The sequence below is a fragment of the Alosa sapidissima genome, chromosome 8 (genome assembly GCF_018492685.1).
Source record: "Alosa sapidissima isolate fAloSap1 chromosome 8, fAloSap1.pri, whole genome shotgun sequence".
Taxonomy (NCBI): domain Eukaryota; kingdom Metazoa; phylum Chordata; class Actinopteri; order Clupeiformes; family Clupeidae; genus Alosa; species Alosa sapidissima.
Window position 1 is genome coordinate 16,786,673 of NC_055964.1, and position 13,538 is coordinate 16,800,210.

At 45.7% G+C, this 13,538-nt stretch overlaps 1 protein-coding gene across 13 annotated transcripts in view; it reads right to left on the reverse strand.

The window, feature by feature from the left end:
- The window catches only part of arvcfb (ARVCF delta catenin family member b), a 177,645-nt gene that overhangs the window by 140,415 nt on the left and 23,692 nt on the right, over positions 1–13,538 (reverse strand). The gene's annotated exons all lie outside the window — the stretch shown is intronic.

The following is a 13,538-nucleotide window of genomic DNA, read 5'->3' on the forward strand; positions in this document are numbered from 1 at the left end:
GGGAAGAGTGCAACTGTCAGGAGTGACCCACAGCGCCTCTCCTCACGCCAAGTCAGATGTGGAGCAGATCCCAGAGGGCTACGGGTGGTGGTGTGGGGTGGGGTGGAGGGACTGGGGGGTGGGGGTTGGATGCCACATCTGTCCAGCCTTAATTCCACTGTCTGGTCCTCACATAGTTGGAATCGCAACAGTAGGGAGAAAAAATAGTGTGGAAGAGATAATACTAGTCTGGAAATAAAAAAAAAAGATAGCTTTTTCATAGCAATGGTCTCTAAATCGTTTAATTCCTGGCTTAACGGCTACCCTGCATGTCAAATGAAATAATAAAGTCTCCAGACGGGACCACAGTGCACTGTGCCTATCCGGAGGAAAGAAAGGGAGTGTGAGAGAGAGAGAGACAAAAAAAAGTAATTTACTGTGAAAAGCCTGCCTTGTTTAAAATGTGACGACATTTACAATTCCTGAGAGACCTACGAGGGTCGAGCAGCAGCAGCAGCGGTGGTGGCCTCATTCACAGCCCAGGCAGCAGACTGCAAACCTCTGTCTGTCCTACTCGGCACTGCTCTGTGTTTTCTTGCACTTTCCACACCAATCAAACTCTGCTCTGTGAGGTCTTTTGTGTGAGCTTACAGCACAACAAACAGCAATTAAAAAGACATGGCCCAACATGGCCTTCCATCACCGTCTGATTTTTTATATCACAGAGCCTTGGTACCACTGTGTCTGCTTAGACCAGACCATTTATCTTGCTCGAGTATTTGCACATTTAAATATAGGAGGCAGGAGAAAGCATCCCATAATTACACCTTTAGCCCAGGCTATTGGGGTATTTTTTTTTTTATTTTGGTTTTTGAATGTAGCAATTTAGCCGCTTAAAGACAGAATTGGGAGCCTCTGTGCGGCAGCATCTTGCTGCATAAGGGCTTATGTGTTCAGGAGGGTCTGGTTACATTGCACAACCACTGCCCTCACCAGACACAAAGCTGTATTCTTTAAATACCTTAGCCCAGGGCTGAAGGCACTGTGTTATTTTTGGGCAAAAGAGGTTTAGGGGGTTCCAAAAGTTATCCCGTTTCTAAGAATTTTTGCAGGGGAAGACACAGAGAGCCTTTGACTTTTGTGGAAAGCTCTAAGCCTTTGAGGAAAAGAGATCATTGTGTTCTGTTGGTTGCAGAACATCTGAGAAGACATGTACAAACAAAGGGAATTTTGGGGTAAATAAAAAAAGAAGAAGTGGGCTGGGTTGAGGGGTGCACAGATTGAGGGGTGCCCAGGCACAAACCAGGGGGTTATGAGGCCAGAGTTGCATCTGGCTCCAAACGATTAAAAAGCAATCTGCTGTCTATGGTCCATCTCGGGGCAGCTCGCTCTGTGACAGGGCCCTGATAAAGATGAAGCTGTGATGGAGGCTGAGCTATCTAGCTAAACCCCCCACCCCCACCCCCACCCCCCCCCCGTTTCAGTCTGCTGGGCGTCTGAAAGCCAGTCATCCAGAGCAGCCCAGTTCTGGCAGAAGAAACAGCCGTCCCACTGGTCCAGAGGCAAGACCTAAAGGGGGAAAGTCCAGTTTCAGAGAGCACGAGCCCTTCCTTATTATCCAGAATCACAGAGAAGCACACAGCAAAGACATGAAGAATGGGGCTGGAACAACACATATGGAGGGAGTATGGCTACAACCTACAAGAAAAAGGTTTACGGAATTCAGCCCATATAGATAGGAACCAAGTTTATTTGTCATCAAAAAAGCCTGAAACTAGTTCTTTTTTTGTGGGGGAGAAGACTAACTCCGCCAGAGTGCCAAAATGACTGAGGATAGCCATACAAGCCAATATGACATTAGTGCCCACTCAGACATCAGTCTAGTCGATGAGAAAAGGGGACAGAACTGTCTGTGCTGTTGTCTGTAGCGACTCTTTTGGGGATTTCACAGGCCTGTCAGCGGCAACTGGGTGGGCAGCCACCAGGCTGTGGGGGCTCCAAGAGGAAGGTTAATTGAGACTGACAGGTGTGGTAATGCCACACCGCCGCTGGCCTGCGGAGGGGACGCCCGTTCAAAGGAAAGGAGGACATCCATCCCAACGACGGAGGACCGTGGCAGCCGCTGGTCTACAAAGGGAGGAGGGCCGTGACAGCGGAGGGCATGTAGGATGCGATTGAGGGAAGTGGAGTGACATGGCAGTGCTGGTCGAGGGCAATTTCCTCGGTGCTCAATGCATGGCAGCTCTTCTCTGCCCTCCAGAGCTATTTATCTCTGAAATGAAATGTATCGCCTTCCATTTGAATGTAAAATGCATCAGTAATGAAGACAAAATAGCAGCGATACAGATTGGGGCAGAAAGAACATAAAAATGAAAGTTAAAATTCCATGTGGTAACAGCAGTGGATTAAACATGCAAGCTAATGAAGCCAGCACCATTCGGCCTGAAGAAAATCATTGTTTTGATTAAGACAATGCTCCCTTTGTAAAGATTAATTAAAATAAGATGAATTAGCAAGCTCAGGTTTTCCATGGATCTAATGAGGGACATAGAGGCAACATAGCCACCCTGCTAGCCTCACGCTACGGAGCTCCCTTGTTCTGAATTATGATCTCATTTTCCCATGCTGCCCCACTGAACTAATTTACAGCGCTACAGCAACACATAGGCCATCACTGGAACTCCAATTCCCTGTGGTTTATGAACGTTCATCACACCTATCTCTCTCTTATGCGTCTTTCCTCTTAGCCCATCAACAACTGAGGAGCTGTAGGTACTTCATCATGTGATTAATATGGCAATGTGAATATTCCTTCATTAAATATGTAGCTCTCTGCCAAATCAATTATTCATCCGCTAGCCACAAGTATTGGATGGTCTTAAAAGTCTGGGCAAAAACAACAGAGAAATTTATAACCAGCATGCAAAGTACAAAAAACACCAGTTGGAAATCCTGATGATGAACCAATTGCAATAGTATTCACCATGAAGTTCATAATAACCTTCATCCAAATGTCAAACCAAAAATCTGGTTGAATGAATGATGGAAGAAGTGATTGGTGGAAGGTGGAGAACTTGCCAGTTTAACCTTTGGATTTCTCGCTCACACACCTACAATACGTGTGAAATGTACACTGGCAGTAATTAACAACATGCATGGACAACAACACCCAAGACCGCGCCATGTTCACCGCTAATTGACCGATCCCAAGCCCCACCTCCCATTGTCAGACCCATAGTTACTGTTGCTAAGTCGGACAAGTTTGCAGGAAAGTGTGCGAGAACGCGTGTTCAACATGGGGACACAGCACCCCCATTTAGCCGAGTGCAACAGTGTATGCTGGATTTCTGGGCGTCAAGTAATATTGATATATTCAAAAAACAGAGGCCAGAAAGGCCTTCAGTATGCGGAAGGACACATTCACAATGTCCGCTGTTATCAACAAGGTGGAACACCACAAATCGAGGACAAACCAATCCGGTGTTACGGATCTTAATGGGATATGCATGTTAACTGGGGATAAACAATTAGCACGTTATCACAAGCAGGTAGTTTACCTTATTTGCTGCCGATGTGACTGATTCAATAAGGTCTGTGCAAACATATGGTGTTGACGTGCCATAACAAAATCTAACCATATTTCGAGGATTAATTGAAGACGGGACCAAGTGCTGCAGATCCAAGTTCCCACGCAACTTGGGAGAGTGGCTAGCCTAGGCAGCTCATGTTGGGGAGGTGGAGAGATAGCTTCGCTTCGGTAGGCCGATAGCCTACTTATTATTTTGAATGGCTGCTTTAGAAGGAAGAGTTAAAATAAACATGATACAAGTGTATTGAAAAGAAACCACTAGATCTATCTGAGATTAAACCTACCACGCACGACATATCTGCATGGCAGGCAGACGCTATCAAGAGTAATTGCAGACGTGATTTGTCTTGCATAAGACTTCATCAGTGCCCGCTTAGGCTAAATGTGGGCAATGTATTAGGCCTTTGGCGATTTCGAGACTGCATAGCCTATACAGCAAAGCATAGTTTTGAATCGGCACATGATTTGATCTTTAGAAGACATTCTCTCGTTCATCCATCAATAATGCATCGCAGTAGGATATTGCGTTTGTTGAAAAAATTATCGTTAGCTTATTTCTTTGAACAGTCTTCTATCCCAAGTTAAACATGGCAAGGTAGCCTGTGCCTAAAAGCTGAAAGTATTCTTGTTGTGTGTAAGGCGATACGTGATTGAGTATGAGTATGAGTGTGCGAGTTCAGTTCCTGCAAGGTAGGTATAATTTTTTGCGTAGGCTTATATTGTCGTTTTAACAGTGGAAACCAGGTTTGGTTATGTTTTTGTGTGTAGTTATTAACACAAATAAAGGGAACAATTTCGTACACACTCAGATTTCTTTACTGAAAAGTAGCAGCCTATCCAAAGTTATGCAAACTTAGGCCTGTGTGGTAGCGTTTCACAAGGTCAGGATATCGGATGTCACTTCTACAAGTACCCCAGGCATATTTGAACCTTTTTGAGCTCTTTAGTTATTTAGTTACTTAGTCCACTTGCAAAAGAAGCATTATAGCATTCGCATAACCGGCGTATTGTCATACAGAATGGACACTAGAAAATTCAAAATTGACCGAGGTTGACCGAGGTCCTCCGAAGTCCTCATTGTGACATAGTAAAAAGGGGCGGGGCTTGGGATCGGTCAATTGTGTGTGGATTAGCCAGTCACAACTCAGAAACGATTGGTATTCGGCTGTAATGGCCCAGGTAATGGTCTCTATGGATACAAATTCATTCATCACTAAACACGCAACATAATAGAGCAATAATCCATGGAGGGAATTAAAAAGGAGCTCAGCAACACCCCTCATCCACACAAGCAAACAAACAGACAAAATGGCTACAATAGCAACTGTTACCTCGGACTGTAAATCCTGTACATTGTGTACCCACTGTGTCCACATGTGGCTTGACCCCACTCCCTCTCAACATCCCCACCCCCCACCCCATCAGCCTCCTCAAACAATCAGGCCTGCCGAATACAAACTCCTTCTAATCCAGAGACTGCAGCCACCACCACTGGTTGGCTCCTGTCCAGTGAGCCCTGGCCCTCACAAATCCTAAACGCTGCGTCAACACCCGGGAGCTGTGCATTCAAACAGCTTCATTTGGGGTACGGAGACCCACAGAGCGAGAGATGCAGGGCGGGAGGCCGCTCCATCAACACAAACAAAAGCACCATGGTGGCAGAGATGCATCGGCGGAGAGCTGGAACTGTGGGAGAGCGCTAAACAGGGAACACTATCAACGAAGAAGAAGCAGCCAACTCTTCTGTGCCGCAACATTCTGTACCTACGTAGACGAGAGCGACTCTTAAAAAGACCTCTGACCACTAGCTGGAGGGGGGTAGATCAAATTGCAGAGAGGAGCAATTGATGTGAGCAACTATGATTCCCCACAAATAGCATGATCCTTGTGAAAGGCTCCAAGCATTTCTATTGGTGCTGAAATTACAGTAATTTGGCATGCTGTGTGTCACCTTCAGAAGGGGAGAAACACAACACACCGCCTTTTGAAAAAAGGAAAAAGACAACGTGTAGGGAATGACTGCTTGTCGTGTGAACAAACATCCGCCAACAGAAAACTGATAAGTGACTCTCGGTCTGATGGAGAATCGCTTTGTGTTATATCAATCATGGATCTGACGAGCGCATCTCTAAACACGGGTGCCGTTGCGAAGCCAGCCAGTCTGAAAAGAGATCCTCAGCAGCCGAGGCAGCCTGGTAATGGACCACCCCCATCATCCTGTCACCCATCATTTAGGGGAAGAGCTCTGGCTCAGCCTTGGCTGCCGTCAGGCCATGTCTTATTAATGTTGCCGGTCCTTTATTTATTTAGTCTTCTTTTTTACCCACGTTGCTCACTACAGTTCCCGTCAAACCTGGCCCTGTCTTGTCTTATTCATGAGGGCTGCCATACCGCTAGGCGAATAGCGCGGTTCTCGTTAGCCGACAAAATAAGGAGGAACGTCCCTCAATCTAGAAAGGAGTGACTATCTGCAAACACAACAACAGAACCATTAAGTGTTTCAAGTCTCTGAAGTGCACACAACTCTCAAAAGGACAAGTGCTTTACTCTGGATGAATATCCTATTCATAACAAAACCTTGAAGACATTAGCATTAGAACAATGCAATTATTCCTCTTGTTTCCTATGATACATAATGGCAGGCTAAAAATAGCTTTGTAGTAGATAACATATATAATATATATATACATACATACATACATACATACATACATACATACCACACTGAAAAATTCCTTTAACTGTGCTTAACGTACTGTAGCTCCAAGTCTAGTTTCACAATCTTGAAATGGGAAGGGCATAAAAAGTACTTAATACATTGCATCGACTGGAACGGCTGCCAGAGAATTCTCCCTTCCCTCCCCATATGCCAGGAGACAACACCATGCACACTTCATTTCTGGTGGAGTGCAAATTAATTGGAGCAGACAAAAATCAATAACACTGGCTTCAGAGAGATTCAAAAATAATTGTCAGATAACAAAATGGAGAACCTGGCTTAGATGGGGTTCTTAGTGACAGTCCACTGCAGACACTATATAGCTACTTTTAACTACTGATATCTTAAACATGGGATATTTCGGTGGGGAACAGAAGTATATTTTTATTGACATTCTAAAATCACTCATGATAAACACAATGGGTATCAGATTGAGTGCCAATCCAGATGCATGGGTAATATCATCAGCCCAGACACTATTCATTTTCAGAACTGCAATGTTTTCTTGATCCCATCTGAGCCAAACACTACTTAATTAAAAGCATATTCACGGCTTGTTTGTTAATTACACTTCCACATTGTTTGTCATCATTCTTGCAGGGTTCAGCGAGTGGTCTGATTGAAATCCTCCTGCTGGTGTTGGGGTGTTCATGTGATAGGGTTGAGCTGCCAAGGTCCAGACTACTGCAGATCTCCAGCAGCCATGCCAGATTAGTGTGAGAAAGAGAGAGAGAAAGAAAGAAAGAAAGAAAGAAGAGACAGAGTGAGAGAGAGAAACAAAGAGAAAGACAGACAGAGAGAGAGAGAGAGAGAGAGAGAGGACACAAACAATGATGGTGAAAGTGGTAAGCTTATAATGTCTTAGAGTCTACAGTACATGTCTTTCTTTATCCCTGTTATTTTTTTCACCCAAACGCACAGAGTTGTGTAAACACAGTCTCGCCACCAATATTTACTCACAGGAACTCCACATGTGATGGTGAAAGGGAGTGAGGAGAGAACAGAGCAAGAGGGAGAAAAAGACAGAGAGAAAGAGCGATCCAAATCAGCTCATTAAAAATGCCTGTGGGCAATCTCTGGTCTCCAGCCTCTAAAAGTCAGCCATTAACGCTAAGCAGATGTTAACTTTCATCAGGGATACCCGGGTGACTTCACACAACGCAGCACAGATCCCCACAGAAAGGGGGCCAATTTGCCTGGTGGTCACAATCACAATAATGTCATGTGTCGCCCCCACTGGAGTCCCTCTGTACTGTCAAACCTACAAGTCAACATTCTGCCTTGTTAGGGTCTTCTGGCTTAGAACAGGGAGAGGGGTAGAGAAAGTGTGAGTGTGAGTGTGAGAGAGAGAGGGAAAGTGTAGCTGAGAGAGAGACACCCAGATGGAGAGAGCACAGCTGCCCTCTATGGACGGAAGGCTGAACTGCGTGGGATCAGACCACTGCTGCCCTTCCTCATCTCTTGCATCTCTCTCCCTCACGTGGAGGAGGCTGCCAGGATCAGGTGTGGAGCGCTAATGAAGCCGCTAATCCTGCTAATGTGGCAAAAGCACCACTGCTGACTCACTACAACTGCCGTTGCAGCATTGCAGTGTGTGTGTGTGTGTGTGTGTGTGTGTGTGTGTGCGCGCATGTGAGTGTGTATGTGCGTGTGTTTGTGTATGGGGGGGGGGAGGGTAAACGCATCCAACATGTTTTCTTCCCCAACCCGCCTCTCCCCATTGCTTTGTCTATGGTCAGTTTCATTGGGATTTACTCATTTCTCTAAGTTGGTTCCCATTGTGTGGAAGATAACACCATAAAACACACACACAGAGAGAAATGGAGATAAATAGAGATAGATAGAGAGATAGAGAAAGAGAGAGAGAGAGAGAGAGAAAACAACAGATCCTCCATTGGGGTGAAATCCTATTGAATCCTCGTCCTTTTGCTAAATTCAATAGCCATGCAGCACCAGTGACGGCAGCAGCAGCGTTGGTGTTTGCCTTTTGCATTCTCAGCTTCCTGAGCCCCATTGCTGTTCTGCAGACGTGTGCCGCCGTAACAGTGAGGCAGCGACAGAGACAGCACAGAGGGGAAAAAAATGAAGTAAAGACAGAGAGGGAGAGAGCGAGCAAGATAGAGACAGGGGAAAAAAGGATAGAGACAGGCGAAAATCCTCCAGTAACAGATTTGCGGAGCAGGCTTAACAAACTGCCCCTGTGTGTACATGAGGCTTTAGGAGGAGAGAGACAGTGCAGTTCATGTTTCTCCCCTGCTGGGGCCTTCCGCTCAGGGATGCCATAAGACATAAGACCTTGCAGGAAATGACTGTCCTGTGGGGAACAGTATGCTCCGGCGCATTCTACCGCCTCTACCTAGATGATGCGCTTGTGTCTTCATTTCTGTCACTGAAGTCAGTCACTGTGGATGTATTTTAGAGAAAATGGCAGTGGTCCTTGATTGGGGAAAAGGCTGCTGATGAAGACATTAATTGAATGCTAAATGCGGAAATGAATCAATGTTTTTAACATTAATTACAAGAGCAGTCAGTTCTATTTTCTTTCCACCTGCCTTGCCACACCACACACAGGTAAGGGATGATCCTAAAAGGCTTGTTTTCTGCCTGTGATGTAGCTGTGAGGGGATGCAAATGTTCTGCCCTCATGTCAGCACGATGACACACAGACAAAGGCGGTCACAACAGCACAGTAGCCAGCAACCACAATATTGCCAGAACGCTTCATCCAGCCTGAAGGATTCCACACAGTGCAAATGTCCTTAGAGTTCACCATTTCTGCCGTTAAGGTTCGCTGCGTCGGCGCATACGATTAAAACAATGTGTGGACATAAATGTCAGCACCAGTCTCTCCCTTCTCCACAAATAAGTTGGGATGAAAGGGGATAGCAAATCTGAATTGGCATCTCTCCAAGGCTGCTGTTTTCGCATACCAAGCAGGCCAGGGCCTAAGCCGGTTCGGTGAACGTGCTGCTTATGCAACGGCAGCAGCGTAAACGGGCCCATTAAAGGCCGGCGGGAGTCAGGGGTCGTTCTCGGGTTGGCATGGTGAACGGGACCCGTTCCGCCAAAGTGAGGTATCCAGCGGGCCGTAGCGCATGTCAGCTAGGAGGCAAGGGCTGTGTGGCGCGGCGTAGCATAGCACAGAAAATGTAGAGAACACCCGACACATCTCCAGTCACGCATGTCCGTGATCTGACACACATGTTCGCCTTCTGTCATACACATGAACGCACACACACACACACACAACACACATCACACACACATGCTAACAAGTGCGCACACACACATAAAAGCACACATGGACCCAGGACTCATATGTAGGCAGTTACAAAGGAACACACATGCATGTGTGCACATCCAACATACAATGTGTGAGAGTAGTGTTCACATCATATGGTAACATGGAAAGATGAAAATGATTTGAGAAGATTACAGCAACAAATGCATGTAGAATCTTACAGATCACAAGTCCTTAAATGATATTTACTGTACATCCTTTACATCTGACCACAGGAAGCCTGAAGCGGTGTCTCAGATAATTAGAACTGTGTGAACTACTGGGCAGCCATGTTCCCACCAGCATGCCAGTCCTCTTGACGCCCATCACCCGGACATAAACCATTAGGCAGAAGGGTCAGTGGAGGACGTTCATGGGTGAGGTCCCAACTGCTGCTCCCTGGGTGAACCACCAACGGCATGCCAAGCAAATCACCTAACCCCTCCAGACACTCCTCAGCCCTGGCAACCCAGAGTGGACCAAGGCCTGGCCTCTGTCCACCCCGGGGGAGGGCTTGTCAGTGCGTTTAAAAATAGAGCTGTCTGTAATCAAATCAACACAGGAGACGGAGCCTGGTATTCTGCTGGACTCAATGTCCACTGTGGGTCCCCCGCAGCCAGGGCTTGTTCTTATCAGCCACCTTTGGCAAGTTGCATAAGGCATGAGGACACAGGAATGCTCTCCCGTTGGACAATACTGTGTAGGTTTGAGGAAATTGCTGGTTTCAGACTGTGGTTGCCTTTTTATGAGGTCAGTTCCTCGTGCATTATGTAAAAGGCTGGCCACAAAGTGAATCTAAATTCTAGTTGTATATGCATATCCATATCTTGCTTTTTGATGGCTTCTTTTTATTCCTTATGTAAAGCTTTTCGATTCAAGGACGCACATTTGAAAGAAACACAATGTGCTGCATTGTCAAAGGATAAACAAGCTAGTCATCCGAGACTCATTAGATGAGAGAAAGAAATGTGGTTTGCTGCTGAACTTTCTATGTTCTATGTTGTCAGTCTTCCCATTTCTATTATCATTTGGGCAAAAGCTGAAGTTTTCTTTCTTTTCCCAGCCTAAACGAGCACAGCAGTCCAAGAACAATCCAGCATTAGCAGCAGTCACAAAATTAATCATCTCCAAACACTGGAGAGACAACTTTAGAAAACTGCTCTGGAAGCAGTTCCACTCCACATAGTGCAGGCTAAACTACTCAACTAAAATTCCATCAGCTTCATAAAGCTATGGTGCTACGTATACAACGGTCCAAACCATTTCACGCTCAAATTGCTCAAGATTCAATATAGTCATGCATTAGTGACCCCATTTTGAATGTTAACACAGAAAAACAGCATACATGGGTATGGAAAACTCATTAAAATGACACAGACTAAATTGGTGGTTTATTGTGTATGGAATGGCCAACGCATGAAAATATTAGTCCATTTCCTGATCCCCTACATCAGGCTTAGATTTGTAATATAAGCAAACGCTCTATGCACACAGACCTGAATTCTTGACATACTGGCTCGCTGTGCGCAAATGAAAGAAGAGGAGACATACTGTATAGCTCACTCGGAAACGTGGAGCTCTGCCTGACTGGCATTCCCCATCCAGGCTCGGTCTCCAAGACAACTGGCCTCCATCCGCTTTTCCCTGAACCAATTACACAACCCCTCCAGTCTGGTGCCTGGACCTCAGAAACAGTCATCAGATTTCTGAGGTTTAATTCTGACGGTAATGCACTACATCTTCTATAGTCAGACAGGCTGTCGGGGACATGAACTCTGTATCTTAAGAAAGATGTAAATCAACTCTTGAAGATGTGGATCTGATTTTCTGTACCTGCCTGAGTGCCTTGATAGAAAGGCACTGAGAAGAGCTTAGTGGTAATGAATGCCCCGGATGAATGGGAATGGAAGTCTTCATCTGCACTGCAGCATGGTCTTCAGATCATACAAAAATGTAGAAACCAAAACTGAACTCAAAAACTGTCACCGGATGATTTGTTCTCTGCTTCGTGTTGCATGCAGTGATAAAATCATGTTAATTGTTTTTCATTGGCTAGTGCTCCTGTTTGGTTTGCTTGACTGTGGAATCTGTGCAACCGAAAACCACTGCAAGACACATGCGACTAGAGCAGGGGTGTGACACCTCCATATCAAGTAACAAACTACTTGCTTCCTGTAAATCCAAGCAAGCCTAGAAACTCAACACCATGTCAAGCAAACTCATCTGATATGCTTCTCGCGGGTATGGACAAAAGTGAAGACACAGGATCGACTGAAGTACAAGAGTAAATAAGAGGAGGGGGGACAGGAACTCCTTATCGTAGCATTTCTCTGAGAGTCCCCATTGACAAGAATGACTGAATGCAGTTATCAATCTGTCCCCACTAGCTCCAGAGAACTAGCAAGCAGTAGTAACACACGCGCACACACACACACACACACACGCACACGCACACGCACACACACGCACAGTTCCCCTGACGAACAAATGGTCCTTCTCAAACAGACAGGCAACAGACTCTCGCTCGACCGCATGCCTTTGGGCGATTCGCATGGAAACGGCAAAGCTCCCGTGAATAATTGTCCCGGAGTCTAAAGTAGCATGAAAATACCTCTACTTCAGCGCCAAGAAGTTAATCCAAATTAACTCCAGCTAGGCCCTCCTACACCTGTCGCTTTGGCCATGGCTAAGGACGGAGCTTTGCCGCTTCATTACACAGCAGTTCAAAAGGAAAGAGAATGTTTTCCTTCGCTGGCAGAGACGTTTCAAAGGAGAGTGAAGCCCAGAAGAGAAAAGACCTCAGATCAACAAACCATAGCCCCCTGGTCAGCACATTTGATGCCCAGATCCAGACTGGTCGGCCAGCACAGACCTGTAGAAATATTGACATTCAGCAAGATCGAATGGATATCAAATATGCCTCCGAGGAGAGATGATGCTTTCCAAACATGCTGTTAAAAGCTGCTGAGCACTCAAGTTTAAGATTGCTAGATGACCTTTTCCTGTGAGTGAGGCTCTTCCAACAGAGGAGCACATACAATACTTGGTTAGATCCAAAATGGGCCGAGTTAAATATTAATCATCTGATAAATATTTCAAAGGACATGATTGCATGTAATCCTGGTTATTATTTTGCCAACTGACCACATGTAAAATTACAACCAGAGACAAATGAATTTGGTACCTTGCGGTGTCCTAGGCACAAGAAAAGCATGATAATGACCAACCAGTGGTATATTACCTGCAATACGAAGAGCAGGTGACTGGAAAAAAGGCAGGAGGAAGAGAAAACAGACGGAGGAAGAGAAAAGAAATTAATAAACGAGAGAAGGGGAGATTTGTAGGAGAAATGGGCAGGCGGGTGGAAATACCATAAGAGACGTGTGGACAGAGGATCCACCACGGCTTCTTTACCAAGATATTCCATATTCTAAATGTCAGACGCTTCTTGGGCAGATAAAAGGAGCCACCGATAAAGAACCAGGGTTTGCGAAGGAGGCGTCATCCATCAGAAGCTGCATCTGATTAGGCGAGCACAGCTCTGAAGAAACAAAAGATTATGGATCATTATTTAATGTGCCACTTGCACCCAGTGAAAAACGGAAATTTTCTGCCATGACAAGTATTAATTGGTGGCCTTTCGCTAGGTGATAACCTGGGGTACTAGTGGCCTATTGTCGCAGAGCTGCAAGAGGAACGATGAAGATATCTCACGGTCATGGCTTCTACACACAGTTGCGTGCGTTGCAGTGCTGAAGACGCATCCCATTTACTTTACATGGGCTCACGTCATCCGTTGCCGAACTGAATTGTGGGTCCGTTGCATCGCGTTTCTCCCATCGCTCGCGTTGAGAAGTTCAGCTGTTGCTGCACCGACAGACTGCACCGGCCAATCAAGCCAATCGACAGACGGCACCAACCAATCAAATTACGGTTATACTTTCATTTGTCAAAGTCATTGTTCAAAGTCA